The sequence below is a fragment of the Mixophyes fleayi genome, chromosome 2, assembly GCF_038048845.1.
Source record: "Mixophyes fleayi isolate aMixFle1 chromosome 2, aMixFle1.hap1, whole genome shotgun sequence".
Taxonomy (NCBI): domain Eukaryota; kingdom Metazoa; phylum Chordata; class Amphibia; order Anura; family Limnodynastidae; genus Mixophyes; species Mixophyes fleayi.
In genome coordinates, this window is record NC_134403.1 from 215,201,700 (window position 1) to 215,227,299 (window position 25,600).

General features: G+C 40.3%; 1 long non-coding RNA gene across 1 annotated transcript in view; it reads right to left on the reverse strand.

Annotated features, from left to right (window-relative positions):
* The window catches only part of LOC142140290 (uncharacterized), a 31,217-nt gene extending 9,362 nt beyond the window's left edge, over positions 1-21,855 (reverse strand). The window contains exon 1 of the long non-coding RNA XR_012688377.1: positions 21,694-21,855. This is a non-coding gene — a long non-coding RNA (uncharacterized LOC142140290). The remainder of the gene's footprint in view (positions 1-21,693) is intronic.
* Positions 21,856-25,600: the final 3,745 nt, after the last annotated feature.

Consider the following 25,600-nt stretch of genomic DNA (forward strand, 5'->3'; position numbering starts at 1 on the left):
GTTCTCCTTCCTTATTATGTGCATATTTGTCAGGATCTGCCTGCAAGCTTTGCAGTGCATACTGCTTTGCCTGGCAGCTCCTGCCTCCTGGACTATTAGACTTTATTAGTGTGTATTTGCAGCAGTACCTCTGATCACCAGAGGTGCTGCTATCGTGCCTTTCATGTTTGCATTAGGGGTTAACCCGTTCTCCAATTATCCCATGCACCTGGGTGTGTTCTCATTTCCCTTATATATACCTGTCACTCCCAGCACACATTGCTGGTTATTGATGTTACACTCTGTGGTCACTTCCTCCTGCCGTGCTCCTGGATTTATGCTGTTTGAGATCTCTACATTCTGCTGACCTGTTTCACCTGTGAACCTGGTATTTACCCCTGCATTTCCCTGTACTTGCTGCCTGGAATCTTTCCACACCTCCTGTTTACCTGCAACTGCTGTATACCAGTGGCGCACGCAGGGGGGGTTTCTGGGTCTCCCCCCTCTCCGCTAACTAAGTGCCCACCATAGTTGCACTGTCCTATACAGCAGTTGCGGCGCTGTCAAAGAAGCATCCGCGGCGGTGCTGTATTGTATACAGCACCGTCGCGGACGCCTCTTTGACATAGCCGCGGCTGCTGTATAGGACAGCGCGAACGAAACGGAGTTGCGCAGCAGCTCTCTCGTGTGTTTTGGGGGTTTTTTTGGGTCAGGGGGGAAACCCCCCCCCCCCCCGACAATCCTGCGTGCACCCCTGTATACCTGGTAATTACTGCAAGCTCATTATTACAACACGTGTTCTGACTCTTCAGCAATAAACTTGTATGTTGTTTCACCTTATTCATGGCTCCTTAGCTGTATTCCTGCATTGATTCGTGACAATATTGAACTGTCGCTGTAACCAGTAACTCACCTGTAGTTACAATTATCATGTATGGATCAGCTAAAGTTCTATTCTACATTTGCCCTGTTTGAATTTCAGCTGTATCGGTGATTTCCCTGCTATTATCCTGAGTTACTAATTAAAGCCAGCTAGTGCTATCATCTTCATTGACTATTTGAGCTGCTGCTGTATCATGATTCTCCTGTCGTTACTCTGAGTTACTAAATGCAGCCAGCTTTTGCTATTATCTTCATTAACTAAGCCCATACCTCCTTGCCGGGGTCACTGGTGAAAACCCCCTACCCGTTAGACTCTGCGCTCCTAAGTGAGTTCCATTCATTGACAGAGAACAGGAATCCACTAAATATTCTGCAGATTCGTGATACTCTCTCTCTTTTGCCCCCCACATTCAATCTCTTGCCCAATCTTGTCGCTTTCAACTACTCAACATTGCCCGCATCCGTACCTTCCTTTCTCAGGATGCCACTAAAACCATCATCCATGCTCTCATCATTTCCCGACTTGATTACGGTAACCTCTTCCTCATTGGTCTCCTCGGCTCTCACCTCGCCCTCTTTTGCTCTTTACTCAGTGTGACTGCAGGACTTATTTTCCTTTCACACCGCTCTTCTTCTGCCTCCCCTCTCTGCATTGCCTTACACTGGCTCTCTTTCCCTTACAGAATCCTTTTTAAACATCTCACTCTCACCTACAAGGTCCTCGTCATGAGGAAGACAATGATGATGCTACAGGCGCAACTGCTGATGGTGATACACTGACCCACTTTCATGTAGTCTTTTGTTTCATCTGTACCGCTTGTCCACATATCCGTAGTTAAGAGGATAGTTAGTACAATTGTATTTCCTAGGGACTGAATGACTTTTTATTTAACTTTCTGGTACAGATGAGGAATTGCTGTTTAGTAGAAATGGAATTAAGAATTTGGTAGCCTCAATAAATCTACTAAAACCTGATGGATTGATGGCAGAAATTGGATGCACATCCAATGCTAGCATAGCTGTCATGGCTCTAGTGATCTGCTGTGCAGCAGGATATTGGCTGTCATATTTGGTTCCTCTTGCAAATATTTACTTCACAGACAATTGTTGTTTAAAATTATGCTTTCTCTTACTGGTCCCCTTCTGTGTAGAAATTTCACCCCCAGCAGCAGCAGCTGTAGCACACAGTGACGCGTTTTGGGAATCATGGATTATGCTAGGTATGTTAGTTTGCTTTTGAGAATTGCATACTGTACTGTGTACTACTGTGTACTAATAATGACGAGGTTGAGGATGAAGGTGTTGATGGTTAAGATTGCATAATGTGTCTATCCATTCTGCTGTTTGCTGATGTCGGACTGTTTGTTACTATACACAATTTTCCAAATTTTGGAAACTACTTAACTGAACTGACTGCAAATGACAGGCAGGAGGTGCCTAAATAGTCAAAGTCCATACCTCTACTTATTGTGACCTCACAAAGGCTACCACTGATGGCTTCCTTACATCATCATCATCATCTTCCTCATTATTTTGTTCAACTCATTCAACAACTGAACCCCATGCCTGCATGTTTTTAAGCATTGAGGTCCTGCCACATGATCGGTTGATTAGGAATTGGCATTAACACGCAGGTGTACAGGTCTACGTAATAAAATGGCCACTAGATAGATAGATAGATAGATAGATAGATAGATAGATAGATAGATAGATAGATAGATAGATAGAGGTAGGGGTATTCAACATCAAAACACACTGACAAAATTACAAACTTATAAATAAAGTCATAAAAATATAAATGAAATATAGTGAAACCAAATAAATTGTACAGTCAATTGTCTTCTTGCAAATCTGTGAGTGCTGAAACAAGGAACTACTCTTACAGTCCCAGGCAGTAAAAATATAAGAATTCATTTTTAAATGAGAAAGTGGATATTTGTATATAAATTTGAAGTGTACAGAAAATTATTCTTGTGCACAAAAAAATGATAGTTGCAATAATGTGGCGTTCTCCTAGTTCTCTGATCTGGACTCTGCAAATAGGGAGAGTCATGTGTAGTCCATCCTCGTGGTCATGGTCCTGTGCTCTTATTAAACCATGCTGAAAGATAGTGAGTGTGAGAGTGAGCTGAACACTAAAAGGCTCCCTCCTTAAATGACGCAAGGTGCTTGGCCCATGGCAAGACCAGTTTTAGACAAAATAGGCCCATGAACCACTGTGAAGCCTAGATTGTGAATGCTGTAAATAGCCCCAAACCCTCCCTTGTCACATTACAATATGTTCCCACCCCTCCCCTTTTCACACATTATAACTCCCATTCTCTCCTTAACACACATGAACCACCTACAAACCCACACATAGTCCCTCAACCTCCTTTATCCAATATTTTAATCCCCACTCCACCACCATTTCATATGTTGCTTTAATGTCAAATGGAGAAGGGAGCGTGAGGGCTGCTCTTCACAGCAGCTCACAAACCAACTCCAGCTATGTGAAGGGTGGGGAAACTGGGCCAGCACCAATGACTCCCACTGATGGTAACACGGCCTGCTGCAAACTCCTTCCACCCACATGAAGATGTGCTGTGTGGGCAGCTTTAAGGATCAGACCCATTTTCTCCTCCACCACCATCTGTTATCTTGCTTTGGCATTCAGTGTAGGAGGGAGAGAGCTGCTTCTATTGCTGCTCACACTGCAATCCAATTCACATGAAGGTAATGAGCCCACGCCAATGACTTCCAGTGGTGACATAGCCAGAAATATGCTATTCCACTCACATGGAACTACACTGTGTGAGCAACTCTAAAGGCAGTCAACCTACTCTTGCCATTTCTCCAGGGCTTAAAAACTCAAAGAACATTGAGTGAATCCATAGCTTCCTGCAAAAGTATCCATGGTGCTGACTGCAGTTGGAGAGTAGCAGTATCAGTAGGGGTCAGGGGCGGACCCAGACATTTGTCCTACCCCGGGCGATTTTAGGGGGGGCAATTTAGGCCCCGCCCCCTTTCTGTGTTCTAAGGCTGCCGGTGGCTGCACAGTATGTGCAGGTCCATTCAGCAGTGAAAGTGTGCTGCCCCGCTGCTCTGATTGTGTTTAAAACACAATCAGAGCAGCCGGGCAGCACACTGTCCCTGCCTGTCACGGCTGGACGGACCTGCACAGTGTGCAGCTGTTGGCAGCAAGCCCCTGGTAGGGGGGGCGATCTGGATCCGCCACTGGTAGGGGTTCAGACAGCTGTGGGAGTGGGTACATCTTTAACATTGGTTGGCTCAACTGCTCTTCCAGGAAGTTAGAAGTAAAAATTCCCACCCACCCTGTTCATTATTATGGTTTTGGATTGAAAGTGAAGCAACATTGGGCTAAGACCTAAGTGATCTTCTGGATATTGGGCATATCATATGACCTATTGACCCACACACTTACATTGAGCTTGTGATTCAGGAGTAAGATTTTACTTTCTTCAGAAAAGCTAAAAGATTCTTACTGCACCATTGCCTGACTTCTTACTTCAGGTTCCAGACACAGCATAGTGTGACCAAATACACTAAAAATAGGTCAAATGAAACCACTAATATCAAGTATAGACATTTGCTTTTTTGTCCAAAATGCTTGGGCTGTGGGGTTTTCCAGTTTTTCATTATTTAGAACACTATACCTAAAATATATTAAGTTACATTTAAAAATGTTAAAAATATTTCACTACACTGATCCCAGCATTTAATCCCTCATTACATTGTGTAGCACTGCTCTAGGGCTTGTAAGACGAGGCACTTGGTGACAATTTCTGCATGTATGACATTTTCACTCAATAATAGCAATTATTTACTATTTATCTTTATAATGTTGCAGTCTACTGGATACTAGGTAAAATTGCCCTGCTTGTATCTCTAAAGTGGCTTAATACAAGGTTGTGTATGGCGCTAAAGAAAGGCAATGAGTATGATGTCAATATGCTACAAACATTTCCTCTATAGATGAAATTTAAATTAAGATTTACATTTAATATGGAAATAAACTGGGATCAGGTGTAGGTTTAAAAATGTGGGAAAATATTTTTGGGCCTCAAATCCTACATACTCAAACCCCTCAATCTAACTCAGTAGGGAATTACCACCATGTCTAGATAATGGTTAAAGTTGTAGAGTTCTCAAAACTTGATATTGGTCTCAGGACGGACCTCAAAATACTCAACTCGCTGTAATTCAGGGATGGAATGACACAGGCAAAATTGTCAATAAGCTCTCTCCTACACTAATGCCACTAAAAGAAGCCAAAAGATCAGTAGTAAAACAATATCATACTGCATAGAGGGTCAGAGAAAGAGGAAAGCCTTGATGAGTCTTAGCCAGTCCAAACTTCTGTGACATTGCTGTTAAGATTGATATTTAATGGCATGAAGACTTTATAATCTCAAACATAAGCACAATTTTTTTTTTTTTATGAATCATTGATATAACAGCTTCATCAAAGGGAAAATAATGTAATTAGATGAAACCACTTTCAGACATGTGGTTAAATATATTTGATACAAACTAGAGATGAATTTCATTGCAAAACAGGTAATTTCGCAGAGGTGCAAAGTTCTTGAGATGCAATCTACAAGTTCAGTTTCTGTTTTTGTAAAGTCACATTTTGCATAATTTTTAATTTGTAAATAGCTTGAAAGTCATTTAATTTGGCTTTGTGGTGAGGTTTGGAACAAAAAATAGAGGGACTATATTCTGCCAGAGAGACATGCAAAACTCCTCAGTCATATGTGTAATAAGGTGAAAATTCAGCAGTACGGTTTTGAAAATGTAACTGCTCTCTGACACAAACATACATACTTAACAAATAAATATTGGCGCTCAGTCCAGAATTTGATACACTGTTCATAAATTATCCATTTCACACCAGAACACTTCCTTCATACAAGGCGGTTGACTGCCTTCAATATTTTGGGTGGTAAGGCCGAACAAACGGAAATCTGAGAGATGAAAGAGGGAAGGAGAAAGGGGGCGCCTATTAGTGTATTAGCTTCAGGAAGATAATCCCAAAACCAATAGGTGTAAAGAGGCTCATCAACACATGAATTTTGGGTAGCTCAGCTCGAACCGTGTGTGGTTTCTCTAGTCATGCGTGCCCATAGAAATGAAAGAAGAAGGATAACCAAAAACAGTGTAATATTGTCAGACCAATGAATAAATTGTGTTATCTCATACCACATATATATGTGCGTACCAGAGAAAATAATAATAATCAGCTTATCTGTACAGGTTCTTGCTTGGCTCAACACTGCTTGTCCATTTCACTCCATAAATGGATATAAAGAAGGAATATGATAGCCCGTATAGCATAGTATTGTTTATAAAAACAGAATTTGTTGAAAATTATACAAAATGCACACTCACAATAAGTAATGAAAACAAAGGCTCATCTGTTTTCCCGGTATAATGAAACCAGTTGTCGCTGTCAATAGTTACCACTCTAATGGGTCAGGAAACAGGAACTTGATCTGCTGGTAGTTATATCCTCACTTGGTCACAGTAATAGTTAAGAAAGGGAGAGTTTAAAAGGGTACAACTAGTTTGTCATTTATAATTAACCTTGACACATTTCATCTAATTAGACTTCATCAGGAGATTAGTTAAGCTGGATAACATCCGATTATTTATACTATTTATACATAAATGCCCATTTTGCACATGCACAGTACATGTCAATATACGTATTAGGGCCACACATGCGCATAGAAAATAACAAAATATTCCTTGCTTTATAACTAACTCTAAATGATTTCACATCTCACCTAACTCTGCACCTTAATATGAAGAACTTTCCTACATTGAGGGACTGTACCACACTTTAATGAAAGGCATAATGAGTAATGGCACTAGATAGTTCAAGTACTGTTTGCCCTCCACTTTCTACACTCCCCTTCCTATATATTATTTTCTTTATCTGATTCTCAAACAGTGGCCAATTTTCCATGACAGACACTGCAGTTACCACTTCCAGGATGTAAATGTTGCACCTTCCAGTAACTAGCAAATGCACCAATAGGATAAAGAGAAGAAAACATTAGCTGCCTAACAGCAGGGGCAAATGCAGGATTTGTAGAGGGAGGTTTCCACACCACGCAACCAGTGGGCGTGACCAGCATGCATGGGAGCATGGATATAATATTAGACAGTGCTTGGCTGCTCTTCAACTCTTCCTATCCCTATAATATACATGGGCAATGCTGTAGGCACTACTGTTAGGTGCACGCAGCTCTCCCTTTTCAAGCAGAGCCGTGTGAAGCGGGGGCAGGGCCCAGCCACCTCAATTATATAGTGCCCCTTGCTTGGAGGGGGGTTTTCCAGGCACTAGGACCCCCCCCCCCTCCTCAGTGTGCCTATGAACGGGTACAAGTTACTTTACAGTCATCATTTCCTTATTCTCTAATATGTATTTTTATTTTGTTTATAAGTTGGTTTGATGGCAGTTGAATTCATATATAGCCTATATTGAGCATGGGCACAGTTAAGCATTGTAAAGTAAGAAACAAACATAACATAAGTATGTACAATACAACTTTGTATAGAGTTAAGTCTTTGCAATTGGTTATGTATTCTTAACCAGCTGAGTGTACTCTGCAGTCTGCTGTATGGAGGTGCCTGTCTCTCCTGCCTGCCTCATGAATATTGATATAACATCTGGAGGAAGAAAAGAGTTACAATGTAATTCTATCAGGCAGACAGAGAAGCTGCTCCCCTGTGGGTACTGGCATGATTTTCTGGCTTCAATGTAACTTAGTGTCATAAAATATTTTTATTTTGGATGGTACATGTCTGTAATACAATAATGCTTTCTCTGGGAGTATTTGTAGCCTTTAAATTATCATGCAGATGTAAGTGCTCAGCTGTTAGCAGATGACAAAGGGATGTCTGTCAGCCACATAGTCTATTGTTAAAACACAGATACTGTACCACATGAGGATGATGCTTTGTCCTCTAACAAGATAACACTTACAGCAAAGCACAATAGTGCTATAGAATTTGTCTATAGATAAGCAGTGCTTGGCTCTCATACAGTATCTGTGTTCTAACCTTTATGTAACCACAGTTAAACAGCAAGTATGATCTAACAGTTTTAACGAGGAAAGGGATGCCTCACAGAGGTGCGATATTCCTGTGTGGAAATCTAAGTGCAAATGAGCAAACTAGGAATCCAAAATTGGTTCTGCACTGTGTAGTGTACATTTTACTAAAGATGTTCACTGATCCACGTGTTCTGGATTTGGTTTTGGATCTGGATTAACTTTGTGTTTTGGTTTTGGTTTTGGCAAAACCGCCCTTGCGTGTTTTGGTTTTGGTTTTGGGTCCCTATTTCTTTCTAAAATCCCTATTTTTTTGCTAAAATACAATAATTTTGCTTCCCCCCTATATTATTATTATTAACCCCAATAACACTAATTTCAAGTCATTTGCAGTCCTTTTTGATGACATCACAGGCCACAATATTATTTTCATACAAAAGATAGGGTGTTCTTCCTGCACTCCTATATGATAAGGGAAGCGGGTGGGGAATGCAGCCCAATTCACTTGAAAGTAAGTACCTACTACACTTTCAAAATTGTAATGAAAATAATGCACAGAGTTTAGAATACATAAGATAAAATCGGAGCACCTTTGTTTTCTTGTCTCCCGCATTTATATGAACTGCATGGTGGACCCTGGGAGAATATGAGAGTACACCGAGGGATTATCTGGATATATATTGAGATGATTTAGAGAGACTGTGTACTGCAACTTTCAGCTTTTTTTCGTGATTATGGACATTGTTTATATGTTTTATGTTGTCATTGTTGCAATATTGATTGATGTTTGATACTCAGAAACCTATTATTCAATCACCTCCCTTTTTGCGCCTTATTCTAAACTCTGTGCATTATTTTCATACACTTTCAAACAAAGCGCTATGGAATATGTTGGCGCTATATAAATAAATGATGATGATGATGATGATGATGATGAAAGACTGCAGCAGTTCTTGCCAGTGATAAGAAGAAGGCCATTGTCATGCCTGGGTATAAGACCAAAAAATCTACCTCTTATGTGTGGAATTATTTTTACACAAATCCTGACAACAGTTGTCTAGCCATTTGTAGCATTGTAAAGCCACAGTCAATAGAGGTAGGGACCTTACCCATCTGGGAACCTCATCCATGTTACGCCATTTGAGGCGAGTTCATGGAAATCTTTTGTGAAAATAAGAAACTTATGCTAAAAAATAACAACAAGCAGTCCAGTATCAGCTACCTCCCTTCTCTCAGCTAGATCCCAGCACCTGCAATCTATACCCCCAACACCTTCATCATCAATATACTCACAAGTGATCGGAGTTAGTCCTGCATCCAAGTTTCTAAGGCGAGATGACTCCTCCCCTGTCCAGGACTCCTCAGAAGAATCCTTGAGCGTTAGGCCCACTGCTGCTGCTCCCGCTGCTGGGGGTGGATCTTCAACCCAGAAACAGACCAAGAAGAAGACTACTAATAGTTTACAACAATTGACTGTTAAACAATCCTTTGCAAGAGGAGCAAGTATGAAAGCTGTCACCCAGTCGCGAAGCGGATCACAGACCCCTTGGCGACTATGCTAGTATTAGATCTGCGTCCAATATCCACTATTAATGCAGCTGGTTTTAGACAGTTACTTGAGGTCTTCTGTCCCCCGTTACCAAATTCCATCACAACACCATTTTACTAGAAAAGCTATTCCTCACCTCTACCAGAAGGTTCTTAAAAATTTAATTATTGGCCTACAAAATGCCATTCTACCCACTATACACTTAACCGCAGATATGTGGACAAGCGGAAATGGGCAAACTAAAGATTATATGATATTGACCGCCCACTGGGTTGGTGATTCGCCTTCACCAGCAGGGACAGCAGCAACATGTACCCAAGAACGTCACATTTTTCAGAGGCAGGCTACTCAGTGTATCATCTGCTTCACTAAGAGGCATATTATTATTATTATCGTAGATTTGTAAGGCACCAAAGTGCTCCACAGTGCCGTACAGTAGGGAAGACAAGGACATATTGGTGGCTAAGTGGTTAGCACTCCTGCCTCACAGCGCTGTGGTCATGAGTTCAATTCCCGACCATGGCCTTATCTGTGTGGAGTTTGTATTTTCTCCCCGTGTTTGCGTGGGTTTCCTCTGGGTGCTCCGGTTCCCTCCCACACTCCAAAAACAGACTAGTAGGTTAATTGGCTGCTATCAAAATTGACCCTAGTCTTTCTGTCTGTCTGTGTGTGTATGTTAGGGAATTTAGACTGTAAGCTCCAATGGGACAGGGACTGATGTGAATGAGTTCTCTGTACAGCACTGTGGAATCAGTGGCGATATATAAATAAATGGTGATAATGATGATGACATACATAAAACAAGACATACGCAAAGCAAGAACAGACAAGGCAAACAAAATGAATGGAGAAATTAAAACAAAGGGTATGGAGGACCCTGCTCATTAGAGAACTTACATTCTAAAGGGAATAGGGCACAGCTGAAACAAGAGGAGTGAGTGTGGCTCAGAGTGGAGATTGGGATAGTTGTGAGAGTGCATTAGTGTGAATAGTGTTATCGAAGATAAGGTCACCTCTAAAAAAGAGATGGATTTTCAAAGAGCATCTTTGAAGATTTGAAGACTGTGGAAAAGTCTGATTAAGTAGGGAATTCAAAAAGTGGGGAGCAGCACAGGAGAGTTCTTGAAGGCGGGAGTGAGAAGTGGGTATCAGAGACAAGACAAGGCGCAGGTTAGAGGTAATACCGCTGACAACCTGTTTGAAAAACTAAGCGATATCATTGCAACATGGCTTATACTGCTTGGACTCTCCTGAGGATATGTGATTTCTAATAAGGCCACCAATATTGTTAGAGCATTAAAGCGGGGGGAATTCCATCACATTCCCTCTTTTGCTCACACAATCAACTTGGTGGTACAGAACTTTTCAAAAAATGACAATGACATGCATAGGGTCATTTTCGGGATTCTGCAACAGCATGTAGGAGAATGCAGCAGCTGCAAGAAGAATACAATTTAGGGGGAATGTACTTTAGTCCAGCGCAGTGGAGAATACTTTCCGTGTTGTGCAAGGTACTGAAGCCACTTCAAGTAGTCCCCTGTGAAGAGAGTGTAGACACTGCTAGCTTGAGTCAAGTGATTCAAGTGATAGACTTTTTGAAAAGTAGAAACAGAAATTGAAGGAGGAAATGAAATAATGCAATTCCGCTAATTATGTTGGACTTGTAGATTAAATACTTTATTCTCTTCGCCAGCATCTGAGAGATATCAACATCTTGAAATCGGATCATTACATTTTGTGCTTGATCCTGAGTTTAAGAGCTATGTCTTCTCTTTCTTTCCAACTGATCCAGATCTCAAGAGATGCAATGAGCTCCTGGTCAGCAAGCTGACAGCTCAAGTGGTACATGACTCAATGACAAAATCACAAAAAGCGCTGTGAAACTGTTAATATCACAAATTGCACTCTATAAATTATAAATGTTACATTGCATATCTTGCTCCTGTTAGGACTTTTTCTGAATGGGAGTGTGTAATTTGTGATATTAACAGTTTCACAGCACTTTTTGTGATTTTCTTTTGTTTTCTACTTCTAATCGGGTTGGTGAACCGCTAAAGAGCTGCAGTGTTACTGTTATTTATCCATTTTTATATTTATTATATTATTCTTCATTATTTTTTTATATTTACATTTGTGTTTTTATTGATTTTTACTGCTAGCGCCGAAGGTTTTATTCCCGTAGGGTATTATACATGACACAATGACATCTCCTCCTTCAGTTTCTCTGCAAATTGCAGCTAGGAAAAAACTTAGCTTTCCCAAGACACCCAGTGGTGATGCAGATGAGTCTGCACAACATTTTGACATTTTATCTGGTCTAAAAGAATTGCCCAAAAGTCTTGACAGCTCTTCCGTAAAATGAACTATAAATTCCACGAGGAATGCCATTTCCGGCAATTAAATCAAAGTACACAGAGTTTATGATGGTGGATTCCAGTGGGGATGAATTAGTATTGTTTGAGGATGATGAACACACTGATGAGGGTGAATATGATGACAGTGTAGAGTGCAGGTGCTGAGATATAGCTGAGAGAAGGGTTCTAGCTGATGCTGGTATGTTTGGCAATATTTTGGGTAGAATGGCATGTTGGCAATTTTATGTTTTTCTACGGTAAACTTTCACCTTTAATAGAGAGGTGTTTTTTATTTAAAAAGGTACAAGCTTTTTAGTTACATTTTTGTTTCCCTGACTTAAAACCACTATGCACATGAACATAGGCTTTAGCACATGAGGAAGAGTGCTTAGTATCATCATGACTGAGATTGGAGAGTGACAAGAACAATGCCACCCTTCCTGTTTCTGTATGAGCTATGGCACAGTAGAATGTCACTGGAGACTTTTAAGAACAATGGCAGCCCTATTGTTACAATTTCTGTTTCAGCACTGAACCCTGCCACCTCTCCTGTTTCTGAGTGAGCTATGGTACAGTAAAATGTAACTGCCGATTTAGACCAAGACTGCCAGCCCTATTATTTCTATTTCAGCAATGACAATTGGCAATGGAGCACTCCTCTTTGTATGTTACCTATATAACACAGTAAAATGTGACTGCAGAATTAGAAGACCAAGCCTGCCAGACCTATTATTTATATTTAAGAAATGACAATTAGCAATCAAGCAATGGAGCTCTCCTGAATGTCAGTGGAGATTTTGAAGAACACTACTACCACTCCTCTTTCTTTGCTACCTATGACGCTGCCCAACTGCACTAGAGACTGTCAAGAACTGTGCTAACCCTTCTGTGTCCCTCTGTGAAATGGCACTAGACCGCCATGGAGGGCGGTACTTATATAATCCAAAACTTGCGAGATCCGATGACGTAACAATGACATTTTGCCTTGTTTTCAACTCAGAGGGTGCACAAAAGTGGTACTCGAATCTGCTAAGTTCAGTGTGTGCGTTCTCAGGAAACCGAGCCTGAGCATCTCTATATTTTACACATTTTAAATGACCTGACTGACAAAGACATCCATGCAACGTGGCTACCAAAAGGATAGGTGATGCAGTTTGATGGCTCTTTGCATTGGAATCTATGCTCTGGGTTTTTTGCAATGTGGAACGTAATGAGGACCAATGGATTTGTGCAATATAGCTGCCACATTTTTAACTACACACATTTTTTAATGTCATGCCACTTTTAATGACACACAGGGCCGGTGCTAGGTCCTTGGCGCCCTAGGCAAAATTATCGCCGCCGCGCCCCCCAACCCGCAAACACCCTAAATAAAAAAAAATTTAGATTTTATTTACCTTTTCTTCCTCTAGCTGCTCCTCGCGATGCATGCTGGGAGGGGAGGGGAGGGGGGCGTCGGGAAGAACTTTATTCACACTGTCTGTCAGTGACAGACAGTGTGATACTTCAGAGGCGCCGCCGGACAGACTATCACATGATCACTGACATCAATCAGTGATCATGTGTGAGATGCGCCGCGGACATTGAAAAACAGCGGCGGCGCACCTCTCTCCCGAGCCGCTGAACCGCTGACTAGATTAGAAAATCTAGTCAGCAGCGCCCTGCAGGTCCCGGCGCCCTAGGCAACTGCCTAAGGTTGCCTAATGGCAGCGCCGGGCATGTTGACACACATTTGGTTAACATGTCTTTATAACAAAAATATTGATCCATATTTATCTGAAAATAATTTTCTAGTATTGATCAAAATAGTTATGTCTACAGTAATGGCCAAAAGTTTTGAGAAATAGTATTGTTTTTCACAAAGTTTGCTCCTTCTTGTGGATTGGCCACAAGTTCTCAATGGGATTAATGTCTGGGGAGTTTCCTGGCTATGGACCCAAAATTTTGATGTTTTGATCTCTGAGCTACTTAGTTATCACTTTTTTTCCTTATGGCAAGGTGCTCCATCATGCTGTAAAAGGCATTGTTCATCACCTAACTGTTCTTGGATGGTTAGGAGAAGTTGCTCTTGGAGAATGTTTTGGTACCATTCTTTCTTCATGGCTGTGTTCTTAGGCAAAATTGTGAGTGAGCCCACTCCATTGGCTGAGAAGCAACCCCACATATGAATGGTCTCAGGATGCTTTACTGTTGGCATGACACAGGACTGATCGTAGCGCTCCCCATTCCTTTTCTGGACAAGCGTTTTTACAGATGCCCCAAACAATCTGAAAGAGAATTCATCAGAGAAAAATACTTTACCCCAGTCCTCAGGAGTCCAATCCCTGTACCTTTTGCAGTCTGTCCCTGATATTTTTCCCAGAGAGAAGTGACTTCTCTGCTGCCTTTCTTGACACCAAGCCATCCTCCAAGTTCTGCACTGGTGGTGCCCCGTTCCCGCAGCTGAATCAACTTTAGGAGACGGTCCTGGCGCTTGCTGGATGTTCTTGTTCTTGGGCGTCCTGAAGCCTTCTTCACAACTATTGAACCTCTCTCAATGAAGTTCTTGATGATCCGATAAATGGTGGATTTATTTGCAATCTTACTAGCAGCAATATCCTTGTATGTGAAGCACTTTTTGTGCACAGCAATGATGACTGCACGTGTTTCCTTGCAGATAACCATGGTTAACGGAGGAAGAACAATTATTTTAAGCACCAACCTCCTTTTAAAGCTTCCAGTTATTCTAACTCAATCAGCATGACAGAGTGATCCCCAGCCTTGTCCTCATCAACACTCTCACCTGTGTTAACGAGAGAATCACTGACCTGATGTCAGTTGGTCCTTTTGTGGCAGGGCTGAAATGCAGTGGAGATGTTGTTTGTGGGATAAAGTTCATTGTCGTGGCAAAGAGGGACTTTGAAATTAATTGCAATTCATCTGATCACTCTTCATGACATTCTGGAGTATATGCAAATTGTCATCATAAAAAACAGAAGCAGCAGACATTGTGAAAAATAATATTTGTGTTATTCTCAAAACTTTTGGCCATGATTGTAGAACCATTTTCTATGTTAATTAGATTATTATTGCTCAAGATACAGAGAACTTGTTTGGGATAACTGTAACATAGTACCTTATTTATAGATGTAACACTTATTGTGGTCATTTAACATTATGTTATCTCTGTCAACATTAAAGAAGCATTGCCGAACCCGCCGGCACAAAACACTTATGAAAAAAATCCAAACAGTAATAAAGGTTAAAATTACCACCCTCCCAAAACACCTAAGAACTTGTACTGGAAATACAGCCTTCTGACCCACAAGATGTCATCACAAAAAGTTTAAACTCCACCCCCCCATTCACCTCCCAAATCAGATTTACCCTAGTGCTACCAACCTAGTTCTGGTACTAGCAAAATTAAGAGGAGAAACAGCATTTTACTACAACCAGCATTATGCTTAGCCAGCCAGGGCTCTTAACACTATACCAGGGGAACCAGCATCATGGAGTCCCCCTGCCATAATGATAACCAGCCCCAGGCTAGTCAGCATGGGGTCAGATTTCCTACAGCATGGGAAAGCCATTGGTTATACAAGATTTGATTGTTTACAGATGAAGAAGACAGACACAAGTATTACTGGAATTTTTAATTTTTAATAAAATGATTGGTAAAACGAGGAGTGTGGTTAATTTAAATTTTGGGTTGGTGCAGCACAGGATACAGCAGGCCCTGGGAGTCAGGACATGCTCACACTTGTGGTCCCCCAAGTGGCAGCATGCCTTGGCTTCCATGGGTATTTTGGTGCTTTTAGTACTATAAGCACCAGCATTCCAAAACTGTTGATGACAGCCTTGCTTTGATGGGACCTGTAGTGCACCAACACAAAATTGTGTCTTTATTAATTAGATCCCTTTTATTACCGCACACCCACTGCCCTGGGGTGTGTAAAGAGACAAAGAGCTTTCAGCATTGGGCGGGGTTTCCCTACAGAGGGGACCTGCATTTGAATTTGCGGACCCCAACTCCCTAAAGAATCCAGCCCTGTGCTGACCAGGAGCTGGTTCTCATTATGGTAGGGGGACCCCACACTGTGTGTTCTGCTATAGAGCTACCAGCCCCGGCTGGCTAAGCCTAGAGGTGGTTCTAGTATAATGGGGGGACCCACGCTTTTTGTCCCCCCACCGGGTTTTTCTAGTACCTAAAAACTAGGGTTAATCTGATTGGGGAGAGGGACACGCTGATTTTTCTTGGGGGGGTTGGGAGGGGTAACCCTTTGTGTGCCATCGGCTTGTGGGTCCGTTGGCTGTATTACTGTCGGGTCAGGCACAATTTTTAGATGTTTTGGGAGAGAGGGGGTTAGTTTTAACTTTTATTGCTGTTTGGATTTTTTTTATAAGTGTTTTGTGCCAATGGGTCCGGTCGGCTGTATAACCACAGGACTCATTGGCAATGCTTGTTTAATGTGAACACTGTGACTGTCGACATACTACTGTGGACAATCGCAATGTCTGCCTTTTAACCATGTAGGCAGCATGGATGTGTTGACATTTACCCTGTCAACATTCGCACCCGAACCAAGCAAACGAGTCAGTACACCAGTGGGTGGAGTACACGCATTTATTGCATCAGTAGTGCAGGATTACATATGAAGTGATAGTAGTTACATTGTATGAAACCAAGCCATTGTATAATATAGCACTCTAATTGTGGCCTCATCCACTGTTTATCACAATGCTGGTTCCCTTTTCGATAGCAGTGTGCAAAAAATGTAATAAATTACATTGCGCATGACTACCTGTACCAAGAATGCTAGGTTGCTCCATGGAGCTGTGTATGTCCCTATGCCCAAAATTGGTTCCACTCTCCCAAAGCAATCTGTCTCTTCTTCGTGGCAAGGGTGGCTTTAAAATATGAAAAATCCATTTACAGGCCATATAATGCAGAGAGCATTCTACCGTAGTGACAGAAAATCAATGTATTCCATACAGAGAGCATCCCAGTGACCACCATAAAATATTAAGAGCATCCTAATTATCAAATACAGTGAGCGTCTCAAAGACCTTAATACAACACAGAGAACAACCCAGTGACCACCATACAATAGAATGAGCATCCTAGTGACTGCCATACAGTTCAGAAAGCATCCTAGTGGTCACTGTGCAATACAGAAAGTATCCAAGTGATAGCCATACAGTACAGAGATCATCCATATGACAGCCACCATGCAATAGAGAGAGCATCCTGGTGATCAAAATATAACGCAGAGAGTACCGCATTAACATTAGTAGTGTTATTGTAGATTTGTTAGACACCACAGTGCTTTGTAGCACAGTTCCATGGGAAATCAGGACATACATAAAACTGGGACATAAGGTAGACAAAATAAATGCAGACATGAAAACAAAGGGTGCGATCTTGCTCATACTAGAGCTTACATATTAATTTGAAGAGGGCACAGCTGAAAGAAGAGGTGACCAATATAGAACACAGAGAGTATCCTAGTGACCAATATAAGATACCGAGAGTATCCTATGGACAACCATACAATACAGTGAGTATCCTAGTGACCTGTCACACATCAGGGTTTTAGCCGCACTTACAACATCCACTGTTGTCATATCACAGCTACACGGGTCCCTCCTGGTCACTTGCAGCATTTCTGTCTATCACATCTCTGTTTGTAAACAAACACATACTATTTGTTTTGCTGCATGGGTGTGGCCATCTTGAATGCAGTCAAGTGATCATTCCATACCAACCAGATTCAGCAGCTGTGATCACATGAACTGTGCAGCCAATAATTGTTTGGTTCACCCTATTTAAACTTGCTCCTGAGATGTGTTCATTGCCAGAGCAACACACTTCTCTCCTGAGGATAGGTCTTGGCTACTGGTTCCAGTTCTTCCTGCACTGTTCCTGATTCCCTGTGTTACAAAGTGATCATCTTCTGTGTACATCCTGCATTAACAACTACATATCACTTTGCATGTATCCTGCATTCTAAAATGCATATCTTCTTTCAAGCATCCTGCATTACCCGGAGTCCATCATTCTGCAAGTACTTTGCATTTCCAAGCCGCTCATCTTCCTGCAATATTCTGGATTTAGCAAGAGCGCTTACCTCAGTAAGACCTTTGCACCATCCAGTATTTATTCTGCAGTACCAGTGGCTTTACCGGTATCACCTGTTCTGTTACTATGGCTGGTTCTGAGTCTCTAGGGCTTATTCCAGTTCCGTGTATCTGTCTGTGGGTTCCAGGTCTGTGGCTGCCACACAGTCCTGAGTTCACCATTCCATGTTACGGTTTTGTGGTCCGAGTCCCTGCCTCCAGTTTGTTCTGTTCTGAGTTTCCATGTTTTTCCTATCTAAGTTCTTATTAGTGGGTTCCAGTCCCATGTGTTTGGCTACAGAAGCCGGGATTGGGTTCCCAAGAACAGTTCCAGTCGGTTATTACGCCACATTCCAGTTCAGTACTCAGGCACAGACTCCGGTTCTTAGCCTCCTATACTGCTTGTGCTACTCTGAGGACTCTAGATGAGCAGAGAGATCATCAAGGCCTCTAGGTTCCGTTTCAGTCCGGCTCCAGATAGACCAAAGGGTCTCGAATCGGATCGAGAAATACAGAAAACTGTGACATGACCGCTGTACAAAACAGAAGTCATCCTAGATCATCCTATCAATATACAATGCAGAGGGTTTTTCTTGACCAATATATGATACCAAGAGCATCCTATTTAGCTCTGTACAATCTGCTCCAGGCTGGAACGGATGGGAAAAGAAGAGAAGGGACATATCAATCTTGGGTTTATTACCCTTTTGTGCTTCTTAATCTGGAAAATGTGGATGGCACAGATTATTATGAATATCATTTTTCACTGGAACAAAATTGTCTGTATGGCTCCCAAAACAAAATATTATTGTATGCAATCTGTGTATGTATTTTAATGTTTTGGGTGATGGTGGCTTTGAATGTTAATGTGTCCAGAAATCTGCTGAGTTGTGTTTATTTATTTTTTAGGACAACTGTAAAAAAATGTATTCAAAATATTGTGATGTATAGAAAGAGTTTGGTACTCTCCATTAGCATACTAATAAAAACAAATCATCCAGGCAAATCTAGGGTAACAGACTATCAAATTTGATCCTTTTCAGAGAAATTTGTAATTTTAATAAATACATGTTGTCTCTATATGAATAGATTTCTAACATTTACAAACATATAAATTACATAATAGAGTGCACATTTTAACTGCTCTCTGAATATTTTGAGCTGCAATGGGTAAGAAATGTTTCATTATACATTCTTAGTTTAATGTTTCATTGTTATTGCTATGACCTACATCCTGTGCTAGCTGTCTTCCCATTCTAGCAGCAAAGTTTGTGCCATATTTCAATGCATGGAACAAACCTATTGCCAAAGTATTGCTGTATACTTTACATTGTGTGACAAGACATATCCATCCAGAATGTTCCTGTAAGCTGTGCTGCTAAAGAGTGGTGGATACCATTTAAAAAATGCCAAGATCTTCACCCATCACCCTCAAATGTCTATGACATGATATTGCCATACGATTGGACTCATCACAAGTGGTATGCCCAAAAATAATTAAATAATTTTAAGGTATGTACAAAAATCCTAATAGAACATTGCTCGCTTTTTTTTATTTATTTTTTCTGCCAACTGGACAGACATAATTTGGAACTGAATTATGTGGGATTGAATCATTTGAGCAGTGAATGACTGGATCTGTCTATTTTCTGAGTGGCTAAATTGATAAATGGTCTTATTTTCCAGACCTTGGGCCAAGTGAGAAAATTAGTCCTTTTAGCAAGCTTTATGCAAACTGTTTTGCCACCTCACTGATATCAGCAGATGCCATTACTTCAACATATGTCTGTCAAAGTGAGGCAGTAAACTCAGGGAAACAATTCAAGTCACACCAATGTCATGTGTTGCTGTGTACTCCAATGTGTCCTGATTGGAACATTACAAAGCTATGCTGCAAGTGGTCTGAAGTTCACCTCATTCCATTTTGCCATTTTACATACTTCGATGATTATTCTATTTGGCCCAAGTCCTAATATGGCTAATGCTTTCAACATACCTATCATAGAAAGCATCAATGTGGTCAGTTCAAGAAAATCCACATCATCACTATAAAGATCATTGTCAAATAGATTCTTGTCAAATTTTCATACTATAAAGGTTCTTGTCAAATCTTCAAAGGAATTATGTTTGCATTGGGGCATTTTATCTGCAACTAGATTAGTGCACAACAAAGGCATGTGACTGAAGAAAAGCATGAAGTGTTGACTGTGTAGCAGAATTAAATAACTACAGTGGAAGAGTGGTGGTATCCCCTATTTGAAGAAAGAACAGGTCTATGGAACCTAGAAAATGACCATTCCAGGTTATCAGCAAGACCAAGCTCATATAGAAGAAACTCGTCTTGAAGAGGACCTATTCATCATGCACTCCTAGAAAATCAACCTAGATGTATCTGCTCTGATTAACTGAACTTGAACATTTGCAGGCACTGCAATGTAAAAGGGATAGGGACATAATATGAAACTGCATATTATCTGTGTTGGAAGTGAAGTTTGTCAGGTGTGTGTGTGTGTGTGTGTTATTGGTGACTCAATGCTTTGTTATGGCAATTATTAAGACCAAACAGCAGCATGCAGGTGCAGCATAAATCTTTCAGTGATGTGTGAGAAGAAGGAGCTTCGTACATTTGAAGGCACAAGTGGAGGAAGGAGGGGATTTACCGCCTGTGGTGAGAGAGAAGAGAGAAGCGGTGACCATTAATTGAGTTAAGCAGAGAAGCTTATAATTATAAATCAAGGTGTGAGTAAGAAATTGAAATAAAGTGAAAACCATAAATAAAATAATAATAAAAATGTAAAACAACAATAGATTCCGTACTCAAGATATAAGGCTTATTATGATCGCAGATTTGCACTGAGAGTGCTCTGAGGCAGGGTGGAAGACTCGTTACTGATGGATAGAGTGGAGACTCTAGAAGTTTAAGTTTAGTACCCTTAACCAAAATGCAAAAAACACCAATCTATTGCCAATTGTAAAGAGCTACGGATTTTATTGGCACCATATAAATAAATTATAAATTATAAATTATGTTGATGATGATCTATCCTCCCTCCATTTGGCCTGTCTTGATTTGAAGAAAGTGGACAGAGCACCACTAGTTTCCTTCATATTACCTGATACAGTGGTATGCTGTCCTTTCTACTAGTATAAAACAGTATGGCAGAAGAATAGTTTAGCCAGCAACTCGGTTTAATTAAAGTTGAGAGCTAATTGTGAATATACAAATATTGCAAACCTGACCAATGTCTGTCAAAAAATAAAAGAAAAAGGGAATAAGAATAAAGAACATTTACAAATGATCCTTTTTGTAGACTGTGGAGTGCCTTAACTTGACAATGTTTAAGATGTCTTACAATTGCACAAGAGCCAGACAGCTGGGGCTGCAGTGCCTCTTCAGTACATTGCTGCAGGGCGAGAATAATTTTTCCCGTTGAGGCTGGGAGAGCACAGTTACGCTAATAAAGGCTAACGAACTGTAAGAGAGATTGTTGTTTCCTTGCAGCCCTCTCACAGAGCATTCCATGACTTTGCCATATAATCAACCATGCTGCCATATTCTGTATTATTTTCTTTGTAAATGGGTTAACTGAAAAGTGATGTAAGTCAATACTTTGTTTTTAGTAAGGACATGTAACAATTTATTAGATTCCATTGAAAATCTCAGAAAAAACCTATTACAGAAACAAAAGGAAAAATGCATATAAAGATAGCTGAGGTTTTCTTTTTAATAAAATTAAAAGCATCACCTCTCTTGAACTAGCCATACACTAACCTTGATATTTGCCCTGAGTCCAAAATGCTTGGAGTGTGCTACCCATGCTAGGTTTCTCATGCTCAAGACTGTAAGTTGTTATCCTGCCTCCGCTGATCTTTCTTTCAAAAGTTAAGATGTCTAAGGGGTTCTTTTAGCAGGGCTTCTTTTAGCAGGGCTTCTTTTAGCGATTAGTGGATATTGGGCAAAGGTTTAAGTATTGGGCTTTGCGATCAGATAAAAGCAGTATTTTGCCACAAAACCCCAAAAGTGTATTATTGTTGAGTTAAAATTACTCTGTGTCTCAATATATCTTTGGTGAAGACCCTTCTTTAAATTAGGCTTCATTTATAAGGTTTAATGGTGAGCCTCTGTTCTGGCGGGCCCAGGAAAAATGCCCCTTTTTGACAAAGGAGATTCTACTCTTTTAAATAAAGCTTCATTAATAAGGATTAATGGTGAGCCCCTGTTCTGGTGGGCCCAAGACAAATGCCCCTTTCTCATATTTAGAAATATGGCCCTGCCTACAAGAAAGCACTCAGGTCCAATAAAATTTGCTGTTAGTAAGGCATTTAAAAATAATTCAACTGCACCCAGCTTAGTATGCACGTCACATGAGAGAAATATTGTCATGTGGAGATAACCCACAAAAAGGAACCAAGCAGCCCAAACATCTTCAAAAAAACAGGTATGAAATCTTTATGTAGAAAGAGAGAGAAAGACCAATATGTAGAGTAAAATTCAGCCAATTATGGATGATTCAGGATGGTAGCACAGCCAGATTAAAGTAAATACCTCATAACTGTGAATGTTTAGAATGATAGGTTCTTTTGTCCACATAATGTTCCATTCAGCTAACCATTGACTGTACAAATTGTAGCCCAGGGCACACAATAACGAAGAAGGTAACATTTACTACTGCAATACAATCATTCGGTTCTTTGTCTGAATGTGCTTGTATCATATCATATTCTACTAAAATCAGATCCATTCTGCCAAAATCCAAATAATTTTTGATCAGGGAATATGGACTTGCACACATTAGTCCAGTTATTGTCTTTGTTTTGTTTTCCTTTTGTAACATGGGTCCTGACTACTCAATCCCCCCTTTTATGGGCCATTAATAAGTGAGTGTTTGTGGATCTCTCCCAAGTACTGTAGTTACATCCACTATCTTTGGCCTATTTCAGAAGATTGGACAAGTACAAGATATAAAAACAGTAGTATCACATACTCTCGGATGTAAAACAATTCCCTGTCTGTAACTAGATTAATAGGATTTTGTTCTTGTAGTTGTTGCATTTAATTCCCAAGCAGGACATAGTTAGTACAGAAAGAGGCATTACTGATGTGCCACAAGATATAATACACACAGTGTCAACCATGCAGGGAGATGGGACTGTCATACTCGTGAAGAACAGTTTCTTCCTATTGCTTGGAGGAGATGCTATTAAATCAATTGCTTTTAAATCATCCTCTGAAGCACAATGTACCCAGAATCACAAAGGGCTTAATTGGCAGGCCAATCAATGGGTTTTATAATGGAGAGGCTGTGTAAGTTTTATTACTGGTCTACATGACACAAACTTATTTGAAAAGATAATGGTGTCAAAAGATCCATAACACAAAGGCAGATTCCATCTGTTGAATGGATGACTAGAATCCCTGCACTGCAGTTTAGTAGAGGACAAAATTGAACTAACATCTGTACTATGTTTAAAGGAATAAATGTTGCTAATTGTTACATTGTTTGATTATCGTTTAGAACTTTATGTTTGCATTTAATTAATTTGTTTTGTAGTTCAATATTCTTGAGGATTAAAGCATTCTATAAAGTTCAAAACACAATGAATGCTTATTTACCTTCTACGCCATAATTACATGTTTAAAGAAGGTCTATGGTTCATAGTTCTATATAAACAAATCGGTTTCATGGTTTAAGCAAGCAGTAATGTCTTCTCTCTCCAACAGCAAAGTGAGGGTGAGGTTAAAGAGACAATAACCATTTGCGGCTCAAGATTGAGCATTTATTACATTAATATTTAACATAATATACTCCCTGTCGATCAAATAAAATGAAAAAAGAATTGGACAACATTTACAAAGTCGAATATCATTATACAACTTGCAGATAGGCTCCCATAACTGTTATACCTTGTGTGGAACGTAAAAGGAAGTATAGTGTTTAGGTTTATGATCTAAATTTCAACTGATCCTTGATTTGTTTATCTCCTTACTGGTTTTACACTATTGCTTTTACCTATTAGAAATAAAATTTTGTTTTGAATGAAGATCTAGGTGGAATTTTTGTAGATTTATTGGACGAATATTGAAAAATGAGGTTGGTTCAGCATAACAAAAAATGTTTTCATGCTCCACCCTGATTTATCACCAATTTACGCTATTGTATATTTTTCATTCTGTTTGATTTGAAGCACTCTGACGTTAAGAAGATTCACTCTCGCCAATTTGTTTTCTGATTCACAATTTAACTTCCCTTAATTCGGGTTTGTGATTGATCTTCTGCGAGCGGGTGATTTGGAGACAGTTTTCTAGCAAGCAACAATTGTCACTGAGTGGATTGGAAATTCTATCCATAGCTTTTCAAGCACTGAATACACTGATCTACGGTGAGCAGATTCACTGCTCAATTTTATATTTACGTTTATTTGTCATTTACGGTATGCAGTATGTTTGCTATTTGTTTTCTTTTTCTGGTCTAAATTTGCTCCAAAGGGATCGCCTATCAATCAAAAGGCTATTCTTAAGGCCTTTGGAATTCCCTATATACTTCCAGTGGCTGTGACTGAAGACTGAGAGAACATATCAGTGAAGGTTTCTGTTTCTGAGGTAGTGCTGAATCAAATTTTCTCCATTTCTGAGTAGATTTCAGGTCACATGAGTGTCCAGGTTTTTCAGTTAAAAATTATGAATGTGGTATGTCTACTCCATGCTCATAATTGTCCATACAATACCACCTAGACATATGCCTTTATGTTTAAGATACATCCATAAGTAAATATCACACAACATATATTGTATATACAAGCAAATGAAAGTACATTAGCCCATTTTATACATATAAGTTTAACTTTTTGATCCATTTCCAAGAAGTTTAGTGCCTGGTGGAATACTACATATTCCACAATGGCTCACTCTGTGCAGGAGAAACACATTTGCGCTGACTGTAATGTGGCCAGGGCTGTACTGTGCGACAGTGGGTGTATTCTGTATGAACAAGCTCTGTGCATGTACCTGACATAGCAGTAAGTGTTTATGGGGAAGAGGAAGCTCTGGAACAGCCTTGCTCTGTAGTGATTGGAAGGAGAGAATCCGTGTCACATAAGCTGCACAGATCTATTTCAGCGGGCAGCTTGTAACTATGATTTGAAAACTGAGCAGTATGATATGCTGTGGTGTCCTACTCCAGAAAAGAGACGGTCTGAGGTAACTGCTTGGGAAGAATGCTAGGAGCTGGCCAAATAAAAGCAAAACAATGCTTTGGTGAGCTTAATACTTTTATAAATGTGACTGTACTATGACTGCATACGAACGCTTGTCTGTTCCTAATACTTCCCTGAGCTGGCTTCTCCGAACTTTTTTTTCATATCCGTTATGCCTTATGTGTAATAACATTGAACCACTAGCATAATAAAACAACTTTTCAAGATGACTGCTATTGCTGCACGTTTAACGTATATGTTTTTATTAATCAACTGAAGAGAGTTCGGGTTCAAAGGAACTGTGTGTCACTTTTGAGTCTGGTCTATGAGTCCATAACTCAATGTACTTGATTCGTATGTGCAAAAGCAGTCTGTCACTGTTCATGACTAATTTTCTACATGAAGTTATTATGAAGTAACTGGCTGTCCCTACAAGTAAACTGGATATTGGTTCTTCTTACAGACCCCCTACGGATACAATTAGC